Source organism: Scylla paramamosain, chromosome 19 (genome assembly GCF_035594125.1).
Source record: "Scylla paramamosain isolate STU-SP2022 chromosome 19, ASM3559412v1, whole genome shotgun sequence".
NCBI classification, from domain to species: domain Eukaryota; kingdom Metazoa; phylum Arthropoda; class Malacostraca; order Decapoda; family Portunidae; genus Scylla; species Scylla paramamosain.
Window position 1 is genome coordinate 21,826,142 of NC_087169.1, and position 5,000 is coordinate 21,831,141.

Sequence of the window (5,000 nt, forward strand, 5' to 3'; positions counted from 1 at the left end):
CAAATAAATAAATAAACAAACAAACAAACAAACCAAAAAAAGGAAGGAAAAGAAAGAAAACCAGGAGACAAAATAAAAAATAAGAAAAAAACGAGAGAGAGAGAGAGAGAGAGAGAGAGAGAGAGAGAGAATAGGGGACAAAAGGCAAGATCACAAGGGGAAAGGTAGAGACGAAAAAAAAAAAAAAAAGAGTTGAGGTTAATGAACTAATTAGGAGCCACAAAAGGTACAAAGGGGAAAAAAAGGTGGATTTGGGAAATATTTATGAGAATGTAAAGTTTTTGGGGTTAAGGGGAGAGAGGGAGATAGAGAGGGGAGGGGAGGAAGGGAGAGAAGGGAAGTGAGTTAGTGAGTAAGTGAGAAGTATGGAAGAGAAGAGAAAGGGAAGGGTTTTAATGGGTGTCTTTGTTGTTGTTGTTGTTGTTGTTGTTGTTACTGTTATTATCATTGTTTCATTATACTAAATTTTCTTATTGTCGTGGTAGTAGTAGTAGTAGTAGTAGTAGTAGTAGTTGAAAAAGAACAAGAACAAAAAAGAACAAAAACAAGAGCATAAATAAAAAGAAGAAGAAGAAGAAGACACCACCACCACCATCACCACCAACCAAACACACACACACACACACACACACACACACACACACACACACACACACACACAGGCATTATTACCGCCATCCCGCCTGACGCACGCCCCACACGGACAGGTAACATTCCCACGCCCCGCACCTGTCCCTTAATTAATGCCCCGCTACCTGGACACCTGTGCCTCACCTGTGCCTCACGTGACCCATCAACCCTGTACCGCTGCGTGACCTTGATTATCCCTTCTGTGACCTCTGTGTGTGTGTGTGTGTGTGTATGTGTGTGTGTGTGTGTTTTGTTGATTTTTCTATTGTTCTTTGTTATTTATGTCTCTATATTTCTTATTTTATTGATTTTTATGTTGTTTTGGTTCTAGTTTTTATTTCTTATCTCTGTTACTTCCCTTTTCTTGTTTCATTTTTGAGTTTTTTTTTTCACATATAAATTAGTTTCCATTTTCTTTTCCTTCGTTTTCTTTAAGACTTCAAAATTTCGTCTGTTCTTTTCTACTTCCATAATTTCAACAAAAAACGTAAGAGAGAAAACCTAGATAAACAGAGAGAGAGAGAGAGAGAGAGAGAGAGAGAGAGAGAGAGAGAGAGAGAGACCCCCGGAGTTCCACATGGGAGCGAGCCTTGGATACGTGAATGAAGCTTCGCGCGTCTATCTGAAATCGATCATAAAACCAAACTTGGCTTCACAAATTCAACGGCCGTGGTGTAAACAAGAGAGAGAGAGAGAGAGAGAGAGAGAGAGAGAGAGAGAGAGTACAACACAATATCATAAAGTATAAGCCATCTCTCTCTCTCTCTCTCTCTCTCTCTCTCTCTCTCTCTCTCTCTCTCTCTCTCTCTCGTACTCTCTCACCTTGCTAATTAGAGGACATTTTTATTCTCTTCTCTACCTTCCCTACCTTCCTCCTTCCTCCTCCTCCTCCTCCTCTTCCTCCTCCTCCTCCTCCTCCTCCTCCTCCTTCATTCAAGTCCTCACGGTTACAATAGTCTATGTAAAGTGGCTCCTCTCCTTCTTCCTCTCTTCTTGTTCCTCCTCCTCCTCCTCCTCCTCCTCTTCCTCCAGTAATCTTAGTGTTTGCTTTTCACTTCATTACTCAAGTTTTCTTTTGCTTCTTTTCCTCTTTAATTTTCCTTCTCTCTCTCTCTCTCTCTCTCTCTCTCTCTCTCTCTCTCTCTCTCTCTCTCTCTCTCTCTCTCTCTCTCTATTCTTCCCTCGTTATTTTTTTCTTTCATTTTTTTTTCCTTTCTCTCGTTTTTCTGTCCTATCATATATCTTCTGCTATTTTCTTCCTCCTCCTCCTCCTCTTCCTCCTCCTCCTCCTCCTCCTCCTACTCCTCCTCCTCCACCTCCTCCTTTCAATATGAAGAATGCCTGCCTTGTGCCCGTCTCATGACTTCTTCAACACCTTCTTCTTCTTCTTCTTCTTCTTCTTCTTCTTCTTCTTCTTCTTCTTCTTCTTCTTCCTTCTCCTCCTCCTCCATATCTCCATCTTGCATTTTTTCCTCCCTTTTCTTCCTCACCATTTTTATTTTCTCCTTTACATACCAGTGCCTCTCGTCATCTCCCCTCCTCCTCCTCCTCCTCCTCCTCCTCCTCCTCCTCCTCCTCCTCCAGCTCTCCTTACCGTGCAGTTTATTACCTTAATTCCACTCGTCTCCTCCTATCCTCCCTACATTACTCCTCTCTCTCTCTCTCTCTCTCTCTCTCTCTCTCTCTCTCTCTCTCTCTCTCTCTCTCTCTCTCTCTCTCTCTCTCTCTCTCTCTCTCATTCTTCTTATTATTCATCTGTTACCGTATTTTATTCTTTTCTTCACCTTCTCTTCCCCTTCCATTCATTCTCCAACTTAACCCTTTCTCTTTATTCTCCCTCTCTTTCTTCCTCCTCTCTTTCATTCTCCCCTCTACGTCTTCCCCTCTTCTTCCCTCCTTTCTCCTCTATTATGTGTTCCTTCCTCTTTCCCCTCATCTTCACTACTGTCCTTTCATTCCCTATTCTTCCCCCTCTCATATAAATTTCCTCCTCTTTTTTCCCTCTCTCCTCCCTCATTTGCTATCTTTCTTTCCTCCTCCTCTTCCTCCTCCCCTCATTTACCTTTTCCCTTACTCATCCTTGCATCTCTCTCTCTCTCTCTCTCTCTCTCTCTCTCTCTCTCTCTCTCTCTCTCTCTCTCTCTCTCTCTCTCTCTCTCTCCCCTCATTTCCCTTCAATCCCCTCTGTTACCTTTCCTATCCCCTCTATTCCCCTCTTTACCTATGGCTACCTCCCTCCCCCTCTCCCTCTCTCTCTCTCTCTCTCTCTCTCTCTCTCTCTCTCTCTCTCTCCCCTCAGCAGGTGCCTGTCCTGATTGGGTTCCCCTCGTAATGTCCCCAGAGCTTACCCTCACTCCAGCTGTACACAAACCCTGCTCCTGGGGCGAGAGAGAGAGAGAGAGAGAGAGAGAGAGAGAGAGAGAGAGAGAGAGAGAGAGAGAGAGAGAGAGAGAGAGAGTACAACAGCCCATTTTCTTCATCATAAGGAAGTAAAAGGACTCCTAACCCTAATCTCTCTCTCTCTCTCTCTCTCTCTCTCTCTCTCTCTCTCTCTCTCTCTCTCTCTCTCTCTCTCTCTCTCTCTCTCTCGTAGGTTTCAATTTTCATCATCATCATTTTATACTTCCTGTTGTGTGTGTGTGTGTGTGTGTGTGTGTGTGTGTGTGTGTGTGTGTGTGTGTGTGTGTGTGTGTGTGTGTGTTGCTGCCTCTCTCTCTGTCTGTCTGGCCTTTGAAGTGCTTTCTGAAGTTTTGCAAAGTTGCCTCTTAGTTAAATGCAAGCCTAAGTCTTTTTTTTCCTTCTCTGCCTGTCTGTCTCTCTCTCTCTCTCTCTCTCTCTCTCTCTCTCTCTCTCTCTCTCTCTCTCTCTCTCTCTGACCGTGAGTGTGTGTATAATGCTTTTCGGGAGCTGTGTGTGTGTGTGTGTGTGTGTGTGTGTGTGTGTGTGTGTGTGTGTGTGTGTGTGTGTGAGAGTGTTTAAGTTTGTCCTCTTCAAGTTTTCACAACACTCTAATTCTTCATATTTCAAAACTCTCTCTCTCTCTCTCTCTCTCTCTCTCTCTCTCTCTCTCTCTCTCTCTCTCTCTCTCTCTCTCTCTTATTATTTTTACAGCAACTAAATTTCCCTTTTCAGTCTGTCCGTGTTTGTGCATCGTTTTCTTTCACATTTTCTATTCCTTTTATAATTTTTTCCACTAACAAATACAAACATAAAAAATAAACAAAGAAATATACAAATAATTAAAAAAAAAGGAACTGTTACTCTTTTTCTTTACATTTCACTTTCCCTGTCATGTATTTGTCTATTTAATCCCCTCTCTCTCTCTCTCTCTCTCTCTCTCTCTCTCTCTCTCTCTCTCTGGCCGGATGTCTCGGTTGGTTTCGAATGTCTGTTCATTCAAGTGCTTCGAAACTTTCCGAACTGCTGAGCTTTCCTTGGATGTCTTGTTTTGACTTCACTTTACTTCTCTTGACTTCACAGCCTTTGGAAAAAGAGAGAGAGAAAGAGAGAGAGAGAGAGGATAAAAAAGAATATATTGATGTTTTTTTTTATTTTGCCTTTTTATTTATTTTTTTTATTTATATATATTTTTTTTGTTTTGTTTGGTTTGGTTTAGTTGGGTTGGTTTTTCGTTTGTGTTCGATTGGGTTGGGTTGGGTTTCGTTTGGGTTCGATTGGGTTGGGTTGGGTTTCGTTTGGGTTCGTTTGGGTTGGGTTGGTTTTCGTTTGTGTTCGTTTGGGTTGGGTTGGTTTTCGTTTGTGTTCGTTTGGGTTGGGTTGGGTTTCGTTTGTGTTCGATTGGGTTGGGTTGGGTTTCGTTTGGGTTCGTTTGGGTTGGGTTGGTTTTCGTTTGTGTTCGTTTGGGTTGGTTTGGTTTTCGTTTGGGTTCGTTTGGGTTGGGTTGGGTTTCGTTTGGGTTCGTTTGGGTTGGGTTGGTTTTCGTTTGTGTTCGTTTGGGTTGGGTTGGGTTTCGTTTGTGTTCGTTTGGGTTGGTTTGGTTTGGTTTGTTTTGCTTAGGTTAGGTTAGACTAAGTTAGATTAGAGAGAAAAAAATAAAACATCAATATCTATTCTTTTATTATTTCATTTATCTCAGTCCATTATCTTTATCATCATACATTTAATTATTCCACTTTATACATTAATTCATTCCTTTCTTCCGTATCCTTGTCCCTCCACGCCTTCCTTCCTCCCTCTCTCCCTTCACGCGACACAGCATGGCGGCTCTTTCTGTTCAACATTTCCACATCCTGCACTAAATTCCAACGTTCTATTCTATTTCCCTCCCTATATTTATTTTCCACCAAGCCATGTCTCACTTTTACTACTTTTTACCTCCACCGAATATTCCTGTTAAAATCCCTCCCATG